We start from the raw sequence: 17,959 nt of genomic DNA on the forward strand, positions 1-17,959 counted from the left end.
CACCCAGGCGCCCCTCTCCTGGTCTTCTTTGTTAGCTTCAAGGCTAGGTCTCTGTCCAATCATTTCGTCTTTCTTATTTACAGGGCCAATGTGAAGAGCTGCAGAGTTTCTATGTGATACAAATTCAAGGGGTGCCTTTTGCATTCTGAAGTGCAGCAGCTGCAAAAATATATCTGATGATTCTGCCTCAGTTCCATATAACAGAGTGTCTAATAGAGTCTTCAGCAGAATAAACTTTAATTGCTACAAAGAGAAAATAAACCTGTACCTGCTAAGGCACAGAAGATACCTTCAAGGAGTGTCTACTGTTTATAGACAAGGTAATGAGACAAGCTGTGTTATAAATGTTGGGAACTCAAGAGTGAAGAGTATAGCTCGAACCTCACTCTCATAGAGCTTTTTTCTAGTATGAGGAGGAACAGAAAATCATAAAATAAAAATAGATAGGATAAAACATTGGGAACTAATAAGTGCTATGAAAGAAAACAAAGGAGTATAATAAAATAGAAATGGATGCTGTTTTAGAAAAAACTTCTCTTAGGAGTGGAAATATAGGAAAAGAAGCTACTCTGTAAGAAGATATATAAACAGAAATCTGAATGAAGAGATACAATTTGCCTGTCATGCAAATATGTGGAGGAATGGTTTTTCAGCGTTGGAGAACAGCAAATGCAAATGCTCCAAGAAAAGAGTGTGCTCAGATTACTTAAGAAATAGCAAGGGGGCCATTGTGACCAGGGTGAAGTAGGCAACTAGTAGAATGGTAGGAGATGGAGACAGAGAAAATTAGAGGTAAGGCCAAGCAGTGGCTTATAAGCAATAATAGGGACTGAGGAACTTATTCTAAGTGTGATGGGAAATCACTGATAGCTTTTAAGTGGAAGAGTAACGTTATCTGATTTACCACTGAGAAGTATTATTCTTGCTGCTGTGTGAATAGAATGAGAGATGAAAGGCAGTAAGCAATGGGACAAGTTAGGAGGCTACGGGAGTTGTCCATTTTAGACGTGATGATGACTTCAATGGGTTGATGGTGGTGGTGGTGCAAGTGGTGGTGGTGGTAGAGGTGGTGCGAGGAGTGAAAATAAGAACGTATGCTCTGATTACCATTGCTCTCTGACAGCCACATTCTGAGGGATTAGATAAGAGGTTATGCAGCATTTAAATCCTGAGTAACTAGGTAAGTGTGGCACCATCTTCTTTCATAGGGAATACTGGAAGACAACAAAGTTGAGGGCAGAAATATGTTTGGAGAATTGAATTGAGATGCATAAAGACATGCAGTTAGAAGTTATTGTGGTTTATACTGGATCAATTGAGCTAACCTGTAATTGTGTTTCCCCAAATCCCCTTCCCTGAATTGTTGTAGATGGATCATAAAAGATTATTTTTTATTAGGTCTGGAAGGCAGAAACTAAGCACTGGCCATATTCTTTTTATTCTCATAAGGATAATGCAGGAACTTTTGCAGTGCACACATGTGGTCACTGATCTGCTGACTCACCTTGCTTGTGTGAGGCAGGAGTCACCTCTCAGAAAGTTAAATATAGAAAAGAAAATGAATATCCAGCACGAGTGATATATTTTTCAATGTTTACTTTTTAATGGACAGATGAATAGTAAGGATGTGACAAGGGATTTAAGTCATAATTAAAAAACAGTCCTTGGCCAGGAAGGATAGCAAATGCCTTTGTACAGAGCTCTCATTGGTCCTAGAGCCTGGCAGGTGCTGGCAGCACTTTTAAGAGGCTACAGTGTAAAATCTGCCGCAGTTTTGCTGGGCCTGTTAAAAATATCCCTAGGTCAGACACATACCATCCATCAGAATTAAGTAGATCACTCAGCACCTGCTTCCTGTACCCTGTCTTCTGTTATTCCATGTGCTTTCCCAGATACTGACAGGTCCTTGGCCCTTGCTTCTAGGTGTAACAGTGATCTGTGCCCAGGAGGAAGGTAATAATCCCTGGGACAAGATATGCGAGCCAGGCATATATTTATCATCTTAGGATTGAGCTTCCATTGCTAATAATAGCTATCTTGTATTGAGTCCTCATTCTATGCCAAGCTCTTACAAAATACATTCCAGATCTTATCTCATTTGGTCCTGGCAACAGTGGTATAAGGCAAGTTGTAATATGATTCTCATTCTGTACTTAAATAAATTTAGTTGTAAACAAATTAAGAATTTTGTTCAAGATCTCACTGTAAGTGACAGAAAAATAAGGACTTGACCAGATACCACCTGCCTCTAATGACTGATCTAACTATGTTAAATCGCTCTCACAGGTCTAAAGAGAAGTTTGGGGCAATCTTCTTTCTTGGAGAGACCTCTGAGGGTATATGACAGATGTTTTGTAATTAAACTCTGAGTGGCCCCTAGATTCTTTGAAACCTTAAAAGAGGGAGAAACTGTAACAATTCTCGTGATGTTCCAAAGGAAATAAAGAGTTTCTATTTTGAAGTAGAGCCTACAGATACATCTTTATGACAGAATGTTTTATTCTAGAAAAATCACCCAAATGAACCATATAATGAGATAAATAAAAAAGTAGACTACACTATCAGGAAAGCTATTCTGGACTTTTCATTATGAGCAGTAAAAAAAATGTTCTGTGTAATAATAGAAAATATGGTCACTGTCGTACTTCTCTGCAGACTGACATCTTCTGGGGGTGTTGTTGTTGTTTTTGTTGTTAATAGGATAAGTTGTGACTGTTCTAGGAAACCACAGCTTGTCCTGTGGAGAATTCAGAGTATTTGCTGATGGAAAATTAGAGGCTGAATACCAAAAGGCAAAGAAGCTGTTTTCCGGAGAGTCCTTCTGGGACCCTGGGTATAAGCCATGGTGAATGAGGTGGCAAAGGTGGTGTAAGGAGCTGGAAGAGCAATAACTGGAACAAAAAGGCCAAAGTTTGATGGACCAGGAATATGTAGCTGTCATTAGGATGTAAGTACTGAAAAAACATAGCTACAAAGCATATACAGCAAAACGTTAGGAATAGAACCTCACGGGGGCACCTGGGTGGTTCAGTCAGTTGAGCATCTGACTTCGGCTCAGGTAATGATCTCATGCTTCATGAATTAGAGCCCCGTGTTGGGCTCTGTGCTGACAGCTCAGAGCCTAGAGCCTGCTTCAAATTCTGTGTCTCCCTCTCTCTTTGCCCCTCCCCTGCTCACACTCTTCCTCTCAAAAATAAATAAACATAAAAAAGAAATAGAACTTCACAAAATAATAGATTGAAGCATTTCTAGTAAACATATAATATAGAACTTTTCCCCAAATATTCATACCATATTTTAGTTTAAAAATCAATAAAATGCGAGAAAAATTCATATGTCATAATCCTGGAAGACAATAAAAGTAGAAGTTAAAAGCAAAAGGGCCAGAATTTTGCTTTTATGTTTTTAAAACATAATGTTTTCAAACATTTTAATGTTTGAAAATAAAGATAAATACTTTTCTCTATTATTCGTGTTAAAAAGGAAATCAAAACTGAAATTATAGATTCTTTAGAAATGAACCTCACTACATATCAAATCATATGTTAAAATCATACTCAAAATAAATTTTATAGCATTAAATAGTTTTTTAAAAGCCTGATAGTAAATGAAATTTACATTCACCTGAAGAATCCAGAAAAACAACAAAATAAACAATAAAAAAGCGAGAGAGAAGGAGTGAGAGAGTGAGAGGGAACCAAAACCAACATAGTGTATAGTCACTATGTTAAATAAAACTGGACCTAAGCGTACTTTCTTATTTCTCTATCAAACAATATAGAGCATCAGTAAAAATAAGTCAGTCACTCGCTCTAGGAAATACATGCTCTTGGAAGATAGGACTGAACCAACTAAAATAGCTTTTTAATGGAGACTAATAGCTTGTTCATCAATACTCATTTCAAGACCCTCACTTCATGGTGGCCATCAATCCAAAATTATTATTTCTCAAACCCTGCCAAATTCCAGCTGGTTTCCCTCCCAGCAAGATTCACTTTAAAATCATCCAGTCCAGACACTAAAATGTAATAAACATATCTCTTTCCTTCTGTCTCCCTTTTTGAGACACTGCACTAGTTTTCTGCCAAGGTAGTATTCCTCTTTACTGCCTTAGGTCTAATAAGCTTAGTTTTGTTTGATTGATGTCCTTTCTGGAGGCATTTTAGAAAGTTAACATTCAATGAGGAAAAAAAAGAAAATCCATAAAATTAGAGAAAAAATTGAATGAGGTAGAAGTGAGAAATCTTTTTCACAGATTTCCAAATAATATATGGGGATACTCACTCTTCAGGATGTGGGGCTTAATTCTTTGCCCTTCCCTATATCTCTCCATTAAAGATGTGCTAGGCTTGCTGATATCTTTAAAAGTAGTACATATGGAAAGGCAAAAATGATAAACTTACAGTGGAAGAATCCTAACCAAATGATGAAGGTTAGTATCGCCAGTGATGCCATATGGACATCATTACCCCTTGATATGATGGATAAAAAGAGTACTTTCTTCTGTGGTATTCTTTCCCCAAACCCAGAACCCTCACCCAAACTTGGAAAAACAAAAGAAATATCTATATGGAAAATTCAACAGGATACCTGCCTAGTATACCTCAAAACGAGGAAAGACTGGGAAACTCTCACAGATTGGGAGATCAATCCTGTGGAAATAGTACAGTTTTAAATCTATTGATTTAATGCAACCCATCTCAAAATGCCAATGGCATTTTTTCACAGAACTAGAACCAACAATCCTAAAATTTATGTGAAACCACAAAAGACCCTGAATAGCCAAAGCAATTTGAATAAAGCAAAGCTGGAGGTATCACAATTCCAGACTTCAAGTTATATTACAAAGCTGTTGTAACCAAAAGAGTATGGAAGTGGCACAAAAATAGAAACATAGATTACTGGAACAGAATAGAAAACCCAGAAATTCACAATTATATGGTCAATTAATCTTCGACAGAGCATGAAAGAATATCCAATGGGCAAAAGACAGTCTCTTCAACAAATGGTGTTGAGGAAACACCAAAAGAATGAAACTTTCTTTTAATATACACAAAAATAAACTCAAAATGGATTGAAGATCTAAAAGGGAGTTCTGAAATAATAAAAGTTCTAGAAGAGTGCACATGCAGAAATGTCTCTGACATCAGCCATAGCAGCATTTTTCAGGGTGACTCAGTGGCTCAGTCAGTTAAACGTCAGACTCTTGGTTTTGGCTGAAGTCATGATCTCATGGTTCGTGGGTTTGAGCCCTGCATCTGGCTCCATGCTGGCAATACAGAGCTTGCTTGGGATTCTCTGTCTCCCTCTCTCTCTGTTCCCCGCCTCTCTCTCACTCTCCCTCTCTCAAAATGAATAACCTTTTTTTTTTAAAAAAAAAGAGTGAATATGTAAGGAAAACCATGAATTTGTTGAAATGTTGGAAATGAATTACTCAGAGTGGTAGGATGTCTCTGGCAGATAGCAAACATACTATAAAGTTACATTAATTAAAACAATATAGAGAAAGAGGTTATTTATGGATAACCACAGACATGATTAGTTGCTAAATGACAAAAAAAAGTGGAAAAGTATGGATTAATGGCCATTATGTATTAATAAATTTTAAAATCACTGATAAAATGTTTAAAGAACATACCAGAACAATGAACAAAGAAAGTAAAAGTATTTAATAGAAGAAATAAATAAGAGTAACAATTATGAATTAGACAAATTGTTGATAAGGAAATGTATGTGCAAACAATGAAATATAGAATTTCTCTATTAGGCTAACTTTAAAAAAAAAAAAAAACAATGGTGAATGTGACCATGTGCGGAAACATACACAGTTGATGGCAAGTAAATTGAAGGACAAAGTACCTTCTCCCACCAACATTTGAAATGTGCAGATGCTTTGTCTCAAAAATTCCACTTTCAGAATGTAATCCTATAGAAATTCCCCAGTAAGCTGTTCATGACTGCATCATTTTTAGGAAAGAAAGAAGATGAAGTCCTCTCATTTTATTAATATGAGGATGGTTTGTTTCATAAAGGGAGGTTTATGTATAGTTTGGAGTCTCTGGCTACTGTAAGAATGCGATGGTCTTGTGTGCAAGGATGCCCATGGCACTTTCTCTGTGGGATTGAGAAAAAAGCTGCAGAGAAGTACACATAGTCAGGCTGCATTTTGTAAATCTATTCTTGTGTATTTTTCCTATCACACAACGTGTATACATATATACACATACATACTTGCATGTGCAAATTCTAAATTGTACACCTCACTGTACTCACAGATTATGACTAGTGTGTAAGCACTTCGAGGATAGGTATGACATTTACTTTTACTTTATACATGTCACATTTTTAATAAGCAGTCATTCTTTTCNTCTGTCAGCAGTCATTCTTTTTAAAGTGACTTCTTCTATCTTATTTAATTATTTTTGAAGTTTATTTATTTTGAGACAGAGAGAGCACAAGTAGGGAAGGGGCAGAGAGAGAGAGAAACAGAGACAGAGAGAGAGAACTAAGCAGGCTTTGCAGTACCAGGACAGAGCCCGGCACGGGGCTAGAACCCACGAACTGCGAGATTATGACCTGAGCTGAAGTCAGACACTTAACCAACTGAGCCACCCAGGCGCCCCAACGTTACTTATTTTAAATTGTAGACCAGTGTTACTGGAAGCCTGATACTTTCCTCTCCCTACCTCAGTAAGATTGGACCCTCCTGCTGTTACTGTAGTATTTATCACTCTATACACTCTATGCATGAATATCTATGTAAGCCATTAACTGTTGCATAGTAAGTATCTTATGGCCACAAATATTCTTAAAGCTTAACTCAATATAAAATGACTAATAAAAATGGACAATGAAATGAATCAAAAAAGAATGAGTGAACAATTGATTCAACAGGAGAAAGAATGAATGGAAAAATAAACAAAATAAGGTAATAGCAGAGGAAATAAAGAAAAATTTATCTCATATGACATTATGAGAAAGTTACAATCTTCTATAAAAGACAAAAAATTTTTTAAAAAGTAAGTAAACTAAGCATCAAAATTTAATTGGGGAGAAATAATAACTTTAATATTGGTAGAAATTACTTACTATTTTTATTTTGCAAACAAAATAGGACCAATCATGTACATTATTTGAGACAACAAATTACCTTTGCTCTAAAATTGATTAACTTGTAATAACATTTATTTCATTCATTAGATTTCTTCATAGCATTAGGATTTTCTTAAAATTACATAGATGTATCACGAGTAAAAAAATTACTATTTTGCTGAAATAATTGAATTATCAGTTTTTCATAGCATCTGGACTAATCAAATTTAATATGAAAATTATTTTTTAAAATTATGCACTTCCCTTGGCTATTTGTGTATTGTTTTTCTATTAATATCTTTCAGTTGGCAAGAAAGGTCAGTACCTGAGATGCTACATTTATTCCTTCTCAAGGTAATCATTGTTCAAAGATGTGAGATGTGTTATCCAGAACCCAAAGTACTTAGAATGTATTACTAGATACATCCATGCTGACATGGGAAATCTGGTTTGCTCCCATTACTAAAATATGTTACCTTATCATTTTTTTTCTTCCAAGAAAAGTAGGCACATTCCTAAAAATATAGCCTTGAAACTTTCTGAAAATTTATTTTTAATAAAGGAAAATGAAATGCTGCCTTTAGGAATGGTGATTGCTTCTTTTTCAATATTTTATAGGCTGGTTAATATATGAGTTTAATGGTTATGAGTTTTTTGGTTTGTTTTGGGTTTTTTTGTTATTTTTGTTTTTCCTTCTTGGTTTTTGTTTGTTTGTTTTAGCTATACAAAGCATGTCTTTTTTACTTCAGGTGTATTTTGTTCAACTTCTTTAAATATTAAACTATTAGGGTGAAAAAGAACTGGAAAGTTTTATTTGGCTTTCAGTCTTTGTTTTTTTGAGTAGTATACTAGTGGCGTTAGGATCCCCTTTTTACTTTTATTTTTTTTTAATGTTTTATTTATTTTTGAGAGAGAGATAGAGACAGCATGAGCAGGGTTGGTCAGAGAGGGAGACACAGAATCCAAAGACAGGCTCCAGGCTCTGAACTAGCTGTCAGCACAGAACTCGATGCGGGGCTTGAACCCACAAACCGTGAGCTCATGACCTGAGCCGAAGTTGGATGCTTAATTGACTGAGCCACGCAGGTACTCCTAGGATCCCCTTTGTAGAAGTTGGAGTAATAGGTAACTTACTCTTGGAATAGTTTATTAATAACCTATCCTGAGTCCACTGAACTAGTTCAGAGGTCAATAAACTACAACTCATAAACTCAGTCTGGCCCACTGCCTATTTTGTAAATCAAGTTTTGTTGGGATGTATTGGCCTTTTTTTTACATATTATATGTTACGCATCTTTTTTTTTTTTTTTTTGCTATAATAGTAGAATCAAGTAGCTGCAACAAAGACTGTATGGACTGCAAAGCCTAAAATATTTATTATCTGGATCTTTACAGAAAATATTTGCTCACTCTCGATCTTAATTAATTAATTGTGTCTGCCCCATCACTGTAATAATCTAATACCTAGAAATCATAGGGAGTATACAGAGACTATAGTGGCATTTCTTATACTTGAAATATGAAAATAATCTCTTTCAAGGATTAAAAATATGCTCTTAGATTATGAGTAATGATTTAAGTTACTTTTATTACATATCTGAAGGAACATATCACTAAGTATATAATTGTATTATATATATTACATGATTATATTGTATATATTGCTAAATGAAGAGGAAAATTCAACTGTTCTCATGGAGAACTTGGAGACTGACAATATACTTTTTCACACCGGCTTAAGAAACACTGACCCACACCATAGTGAAAATATTTCAAAAGAAAGGAGTTGCAGGTTACTGATTATTCAGAAAAATAAAGATAGAAGATGGTCTAATGTTACTTAATGTTGGAGCAGCTTTTATTTCAGACTTCTAAGAGACTCTAAAGCAAGTCTCTCTATTTCAACAAAATCCTCCTTCCTAGAAACAACCTAACAAATTTAATAAAATAAGCATATTAATAGTCAATTCTGCATAATACAGAATTATGAGAGAATTGAGCAGAATATGGAAGATATGCATCCTGTGATGTAAATGCTTATAGCCAACCTAGAAAACAGCAAAGTTACCACATTAAATGGTTTTGTAGTACAGGAGTTCAAGTCTATATATGATTAAGTGCCAAAACAAATGGTAAAAATAATCAATACATTAAAATTCTGAAGGAGTTTGATTAATTGGAAGAAATGATACAAGGTAAAGGAATTTTCTATAGCAAAAGTTCTTATAATAATGAGGCACAGTAAAATTGTAATTACTGTAATGTAATAAAAATCCATGTATTAAAAACTGGTCAGATTATTATATTTCATCAAAAAGTGGATCAATATCAGATTTTAACTCACTCTGAGAGATACTTTGAAGCTGCTAAACATCTTTAAAGATGATTAACCTAGATAATTATTTAGAAGATTATAGAATTACTTAAACAATTAGGATATTCTGATTCTTCTGGATAATTCATCTCTGATTTGAGCATGTTCCAGGTACCAACAATCTCTACAGGTTAACCAACTATTCCAGAACAGAACATAGAATTTGTCTGGCATGAGGATATCTAAGAATGATGACTTGAACTCAATTCTAGGTTACTTTTTACTTTTATTTTATCCAAAGCAGCAAATACACAGAGCAGCTAATGTAAAGGAAGTAAGAAAGTAGGTGGATACGATGACATAATTTGCCTCTTACACCTCACCAAGGTACTTCAAGTTTGAGCGTCTTGACAAACCACTAGGAATGAGATGTTGTCGAGTCAGAGTAGAGATCTATGGGCTCACTGCCTGTTATTCTTTTTCTTTTAATTTTTTAACATGTATTTATTTTTGAGAGACAGAGCGAGACAGAGCATGAGTGGGGGAGGAGCAGAGATAGGATGGGACCAGAATCCAAAGCAGGCTCCAGGCTCTGACCTGTGAGCACAGAGCCCGATGTGGGCTCAAACTTTCAGACCACGAGATCATGAGTTGAGCCGAAGTCAGATGCTTAACCGACGGAACCACCCAGGCCCCCCATGTTTTATTCTTTACTATACTAACAATAGTCATGTTAGTACCCAGAAGCAAATTACATGATCTTGAAAAGCAGTAATTTTATTATTCAAGAAGCTGCATCCCCAGCCATCTGGGGATCATACCAATGACATTCTGCATCTCTAATTACCAATAAATAGAAAATTACTTATTGAAGCAAAGGGAAAATGCAGTACAAGGAATAAGGACAATGAGAAAGAAAAACAATGATACATCTTTAGATAATTTCCTAATTATTTTGGTACAAAATATACTTTCGATTATTATCCCATCATAGATTGCCCTGCAAATTTGTATGAATTTGTAATTTTCTTAATAATGTCCACAATATACTCAGGAAATTTAGTACACAAATTTATTATCACAAATGCAATAATGACTAATTTCATATCAAGAAATGATATATGAACTCCATCTGATATGGTAGCATCTTTTACCTTCCCCTTTCCTCTCAGAAGAGACCGTGGCACATTATAAAATAGATTCCCTTTAGTTCATGACTTGTTCAGTTGCAAATACATGTAAACTACAGGACCAGTTTGGCACCTGCTGTGATCATGAGTCTACTGCTGTTTCTCTAATCAGAAAACATTCCTATTAGATAAGCCATCTGGCTTTGAAAAGCATCCCCTTTGCATTCAGAATGGTTTTGTTAGAATTCAGCCAAAGTATACTTTAAAAGGAAAGATGTGTCAGCAAGACTAGTCTATTTACTAATGGAATAGCCCTCTATTAAAATGCCATTTGTGGAATAAAAGCCATAGAATGAAAATATTACACAACCTGAATATGTTCTAGTTACATGTGAAAATGCGGGTGGTGGCAACCTTTTCTCTCAGGCCATCCACTGAAATCGTTGGAATTGAGTCAGTCATAGTCATCATCTGGTCAGAACCAACTAAATTGCATGTTATTCTGATTGCAGTCAATTTCATTGAAGTGTGACATATGAAAGTTGCTTCATTACCTGTGGGTGCTAGGTTACCACATGGTTTTCAACTGAACATGTTTATGCTTGTGGATATGAGTCATTTTCACTTATGCTCATATTATTCAGGCTATATGCATTTGATATCACTTAGTCAAATAATAACAATATAATTCCACTTTAGAAATAATTAATAGTGGGGTGTCTGGGTGGCTCAGTCAGTTAAGTGTCTGATTTCAGCTCAGGTCATGATCTCACGGTTCATGAATTTGAGCCTTGCATCAGACTCTGTGCTGACCACTCAGAGCCTGGAGCTTGCTTCCGGATTCTGTGTCTCCCTCTCTCTCTTCCCCTCCCCTGCTCACGCTCTGTCTCTCAATATTGAACAAATGTTTTTAAAAAATCTAAAAAAAAAATTAACTTCAAAATTAAAAAATCTAAAAAAAAGGAAGAATTCATAGGCATCTAAAATATCTAGCCTTAATATTTTAAGTGAATTTGGGGCATTTCTTAAAGAGGAAATAAAACATTAAAATATGAGACTCTTAAAGCTAATTTAAAGCTTAACAATTATGCTAAAAGAAATGCAGTTCTTTGATTTTTTTCAAATAATGTGTTTATCAAAATTTTGTTCTATGCACACACTTGGTAAGATGTTCTTAGTTATAGTTCAAAAATCAGACATCTGGTTTTGCATGAGGGGTACCTGGGCTATTCAGTCGGATGAGCGTCCGACTCCTGATTTTTGTTCACGTCATGATCTCAGGGTCACGAGTTGAGCTCCATGCGCAGCCTACTTGGTATTTTTTCTGTCTCCCTCTGCCTCTCTCCCCTGCTTGCTCTCTCTCTCTCTCTCTCTAAAAAAGGAAATTTGCATGTTTTCAAGGAAGGAAAGCTAATATTTAAAAAAGCTAGTCATGAAGGAGTGCCTGTGAATTTTTGAGATTCAGTTGAATATATAAACATCAGAAAAGGAGAAATCAAAACTGTGGACATAAGAATTTAGAATTGTTCTGATGATCAAGTTGGCAACGGATGGACAAAAGGCAAAAAGGCAAGACAACCCAGAGGGAGCACAGTTAGAAAAGCAGAAATGTAGGATACAGGTATAATGATCTTTTATACAGTATAAAATGGGATTTGCATTTGGATACATCAAACTTAAGGTATTTTTTTCAGATAGAAGGTATTGATAGCTATCTAGAAGCCTCAAAATATGAGTCAAATAATTTAATATTTGCCCACACAAGTCAATACTTTCATTTTTTGCTTTATTTTCTTAACTGGACTGTATGCTTCTTGCCCACAAGACATATATTATTATATTCTGGAAGATATCATAACTTATGATGCCTTCAACACTGGGGTACTCACATGAAATATTTTTCAAAGAATGAATGTTTAAATAGGCACATAATAAATACTGGTCATATGATCTGTGTGTGTGTGTGTGTGTGTGCGCGCGTGTGTAATTAAAAGTACCTCTGTTATTTTCTGCTAAAGATCTTTAAAGTTTTTATATTGACAGTGCCTGAAGTATGTTGTAACTTTGTTACATTAGCATAATGATATGATTATTGCTAAAATGAAAGAAATTAATAAGGATGAAATTGGAGGATCCCTCAGAATCTCCTGTTTCATCCTATCTTGTTATCATTTCCTCTTTTTTGCTTGCTTTAAATTCACACCATCGAAATCACTCTTTTGGAAACTACAACAGATTTGTCTCCAGGAGGCTACCAAGTACAAGCTATATATTTTTGGAACTGTTATGTATTGTCTGGATCTAGAAATAGGTGCTGGAATTCATGGCCATCACATTATTAACAGGGACATTTTCATCAGATTTAGTTAAGTAACAACTTTGAAAGCAGAGAGAAGAGTTTTGTTTTGAAAGAAAATGTTGAAATACAGTTAAATGTCAGTAGGCAGGGAAAAACGTTATTAATTCTAGGACATAGGAAGGTGCACTATAAGTAACTAAGTATAAGGAAAGACAAACTGTCAAAACAGGTCTACCTGCATATTCAGTGTGTGTTTGTGTGTGTGTGTGTGTGTGTGTACATATACACTAGCATGTGTTATGCAAAAGTCGTGTCATCTATAGATAATCTAGAAAAGAACAAGAATAATAAATGAAATAATAAATAATATACTGACAATAATACATAATTACTTTAAATAATTGATGCTTATATTCAATCTCAGTATAAGAATCTTCTATTTTCTAATAAAAAGTACCTTAAGAGTTGGCACTCAATAAAATTAGCCCCAAAAACCTGTTTCTGATAGACATATAGGAGGGGTCAGCTTTAGCTCAAGCGGTTACTTCGCATGTGGTTGATTCTGATAGACATATAGGCTTAATAAGACTGAGATAAGCCATCTGTCAATTATTCATATATGTCAAACAGTGTGCCAACTATTTATATTCATATTTTAATTTACTTCTAATTTATCATATTTATAATTTATTTCAAATTAATTTATTTTGCTTAAGTGCAAAATTTATTTTATCCTTCTGTGATATTTTATAAATGAGGAAACGGTCACACAGAAGAAGTGCAGGAGCCTCTGTAATGTCACTGAATGAGGCCTATGAATTCAATCGCCCTGCATTCCAGATGCATACTGATGCAAGTTTAGAAGCAAAGGAGGACGTATGTGGGTGATTCCTAGGGTAGTTTCATGGTTACAGTTGATGTTTTCCAGCTCTAGTGGGCTTCCAAATCAGGATACTGTTGAGTAAAATACAATCAGTGAAGTTACTGGAGTGAGCAGCAAGTAAGTGCGGCCACTTGAAGGATGAGAACTCAGTTTGAGGCAAGACTTCTTGAAAGTGATCAGTAAACCCAGAAGTGTGGACCTAACTCACAGCATCCAAATCAGAATTATTATAGCTTCAGGGCCTTATTTAAATAATCACAAGAATACAATGTTGGATTCTTCTGAGCTCACCCCCCCAAAAAAAATGGACTAAGTAGGAAAATATTCATGAATGAGCTGTTTAATAATCATGTGTTTCAATCATGGTTATGTATTTGTATTTTATTTATTTCTTTTTATTAGAAATTTTAATGCTTATTTTCTTTTTGAGACAGACAGAGGGTGAGCAGAAGAGGGCAGAGAGAGAGGGAGACACAGAATCTGAAGGAGGCTCAAAACCACAAACTGTGAGATTATTACCTGAGCTGAAGTCAGATGCCTAACCAACTGAGCCACCCAGGTGCATATATTTGTGTTTTTAAATCATTGTGGATTTCTATGCAATCACAAGCAGAATAGTATAGTGATTACATCACTGGCTCTTCTGTCTGTGCTTGATTTTGAATTCCAGATCTATCGCTTTCCTGCTGTGACCTAGGATATGCCATTTAATCTCTTTGTGCCTCAGTTTCCTCATCAAGGATCAGTTTGAGGGTTAAATGAGTTAGGTGCTTAAACACTTAGAACTGTGCATGGGGCGCCTGTGCATGGGGCACTTTGGCTTTGGTCAGGGTCTTGTAGTTCATGTTCGTGCACCGTGTCCGGCTCTGTGCTGACAGCTCAGAGCCTTGAGCCTGCTTCAGATTCTATTTCTCCCTCTCTCTTTGCCACTCCCCTGCTCACATTCTGTCTCTCTCTGTCTCTCAAAAATAAACAAAAACAAAAGAAATAGAACTTCACAAAATAATAGATTGAAACATTTCTAGTAAACAAATAATATAGCAAATTTCTGGTAAACAAATAATAAGCAACAGACTTCGGCTCATGATCTCATGGCTTGTGGGTTTGAGTCCAGTGTCAGGCTCTGTGCTGACAGCTCGGAGCCTGGAGCCTGCTTAGATTCTGTGTCTCCCTCTCTCTCTGCCCTTTCCCTGCTCATGCTCTGTCTCTTTCTCTCTCAAAAATGAATAAACTGAAAGATATTTTAAAAAAAAAGAACTGTGCCTGACACATGGTGAGCACTAAATATTGTTAGTCACTATTACTTTGGTTTTTATGTAGATGCTCTTACGTGAGATAGATGGATACACTGATTATTTTAAATCACTGATTTTAACTGGGTGAAAAGGTGACATATCAGAGGACAGGCCAAGAAAAGGTTTTTCTGTATCTAAACCTCCCTGGAAATTATGATAAGTCGTCTCTGTCCCCACCCCTACTCTGCCCCATGCCACGATCCTTATCCTTTGTCCAGCGGAGAATCATAAATTCTAATGAGAGATCTTACTTGCAGGCCTTTCTAGCAAATGTGAATGGTATGGCGACAAAAAGATTAGAAGCATTGATTTATTCAGGGCTGGATCATCTGATCTTAGCTGCCTAAATAATAGCTTTTTTCACTCAGGTTTTTTATACTTGCTTTATGAAACAAGCATTGAACCTTGCTGTGAAATGTAATCCTCAATAGTGAATATAATATCCACTTTAAGTGCCCTCAGTATGAATCTCCAAGTGAGAAGCTGCTTACTTAGCAGCTCCAGAGGTAGAAAATGTATGTCTCTTAAAGAACAGGACTACTCTTTCTTCACTGGCAAGAGCTTCATATGACTGTCTCCTTGTCTTTGACTTGCCTTTAATGATATGCAAAAATATGAATACACATATTTTTAAATATAATAGATTAGAGACATAAGTTACCAAGAAGCTGTAGGGAGCATAATCTCCTGAAATAGGAGTAAGCCCCGTGAGATAGCAGTTACAGTATTACTTTGTGATCACTTTTTTTTTTTTTTAACTTAGAGAAAAATCTTTTTTTGCATTATCACAAAAGAAAACTGTCAATATCTTTATAGAGTTCTAACCCCTGGTACTTGTGAATGTGACATTTGAAAATAGGGCCTTTGCAGATGTGATCAAGTTAAGATGCAGTCATAGCGGGTTAGGAAGGCCACTAAACTCCAAAGACTGATGTTCTTCTAAGCAGACAGGGGCTTGGACCTAGACACAGACACACACAGAGGGAAGATAGATATGTGAAATGAAGGTAGAAATTGAAGGGTTGCAGCTAGAGCCAAAGATGCCAAGGATTACCCACAACCAGCACCAGCTAGGAAGAGGCAAGAAAAGATTCCTCCCTGAAACCTTCAGAGACAACATGACCAGGCTGACATCTGGATTTCAGAATTTTTGGTCTCCCGAACTGCTAGAGATTAATAAGTGTCTTTTGTTTTAAGCCATCAGTTTGTGGTGATTCGTTGTGGCAGCCCTAGGAAACTAATAACAGTTTGCATCCTTCACGACACTTGAACCACAATGGCCTTCTTTTAGATCCTCAAACACATGAAGTATTGTCCTGCCTTGAGGTGCACGGGCTGTTCACTCTAAGTAAGTATGCTTCCCCCGATACCTCCATGGCTGGCTTTTGCTTTTTATTAAGAAATTACACAGACCAGAGACCTTCCCTGAGGACCTACATTAAAGTAGCCATCATTCACTTTCCACTGCATCAGTTTAACTCCTACGTAGAAGTTATATTGGATATTTTTTCTTTTTTACTTTGTGTGTTTACTTAGTTTTTGTTCAGACACCATTAGAATATAAATTATATGAGAGCCACAATTCTATGCATTTGTTTAGTACCCAGAATAGAGTCTGTAGAAGGTAAGCATTCAATAAATATTCACTGAATAAATGAATGAAGTCGTAAGTTTTTTACCCCTTGAAACAGAATATTGTGATGTCATAGGAAAAGGCCTTGGAATATAGTCATTGTTTTAATCTTATAAACAGCTATTGTATAACTCTATGAGCACGACATTTATGGTATTTTATTTTAGTTAATAAAAATGGATTTGCAAAAAAATAATTCATATGCATTCCTTTACATCTGAATAACTAGCAAATATTTCCACTATGTCAGGAACTAAAAAGTACATTTTCTACTGTGTGGTTACTCTTAATTTTTCCAAGTTAGCTACCAACAAGAAAATAAGCTTTTAGTAAATTTCTCTTATTTTTAATTTAAAAAATTTTAATGTGTATTTATTTTTGAGAGAGAGACACAGAGCCTGAGCAGGGGAGAGACAGAGAAAGAGGAAGACACAGAATCCAAAGCAGGTCCAGGCTCTGAGCTGTCAGCACAGAGCCTGACACAGGGATTGAATTTACCAACTCTAAGATCATGACCTGAGCCAAAATCAGACACTTAACCAACTGAGCCACCCAGGTGCCCCATAATATTTTCCTTCTTTTAGCCAACTCATTCCTAGAAGTAGTTGTCGATATATTCTGCAGTGTTCACTTGTCAAGATTATAGAGTATAATCTGATTTGCTCTTTCTTGATAATCTTAATGTAGTTAGGCATAATTTAAGAATATGGAATAGTGTGCTTATGAAGGAAAATGATGGGCTGGATGTACTGAGAGCTTCTCTAATTTTCTTCTCCAGGCAATGTTTTTCAAATATATTTCTAACTTTATTTATATTTGTCAGATACTCTAAGACTTCCTCTATTTGATAACTTTGGATGAACTCTTGCCTACAGTTTTAGGGATTATGGTATTATCAGCCTCCATAGATGTTCTGGACTTTTGCGATACTTTTTAGTCTTGAAATGACCAATGTAAGCTATTGTAGTTATCTTTGAAATTAATAGAAATTTGTTTTGGGATTACTTTTTAAAAAATACTTTAGATTTGCAGTAACTTAGAGACTTGTGTGTTATTTTGTCATGTTGCAAGTTTGATTTACATACATGAGTTAAGTATGTTTGTTAGTTCTTTTAAATGATACCTTGAGATCTTCCTCCAATATTTTCTTTTTTTTTTTAAGTTATTTTTTCTGGGGCACCTGGGTAGCTCAGGCAGTTAAGCATCTAGCTGCAGTTCAGGTCATGATCTCACTGTTGGTGAGTTTGAGCCCTGCATCAGGCTCTGTGCAGCCTGCTTTGGATCTTCTGTTCACCTCTCTTTCTGCTCCTCCC

General features: G+C 35.7%; 1 long non-coding RNA gene across 2 annotated transcripts in view; it reads left to right on the top strand.

Annotated features, from left to right (window-relative positions):
* The first annotated feature begins 234 nt into the window (after positions 1-234).
* Positions 235-17,959, top strand: part of LOC144221713 (uncharacterized) — a 43,320-nt gene continuing 25,595 nt past the window's right edge. Inside the window, exon 1 of one of the 2 annotated variants that reach the window (XR_013332150.1) lies at positions 235-320. This is a non-coding gene — a long non-coding RNA (uncharacterized LOC144221713). Of the gene's footprint in view, positions 321-2,858; positions 2,948-17,959 lie in introns of those variants that run through there. The other variant, XR_013332149.1, reaches the window with a different exon arrangement.

Source organism: Crocuta crocuta, unplaced genomic scaffold (assembly GCF_008692635.1).
Source record: "Crocuta crocuta isolate KB4526 unplaced genomic scaffold, BGI_CrCroc_1.0 scaffold21, whole genome shotgun sequence".
Lineage (NCBI taxonomy): Eukaryota > Metazoa > Chordata > Mammalia > Carnivora > Hyaenidae > Crocuta > Crocuta crocuta.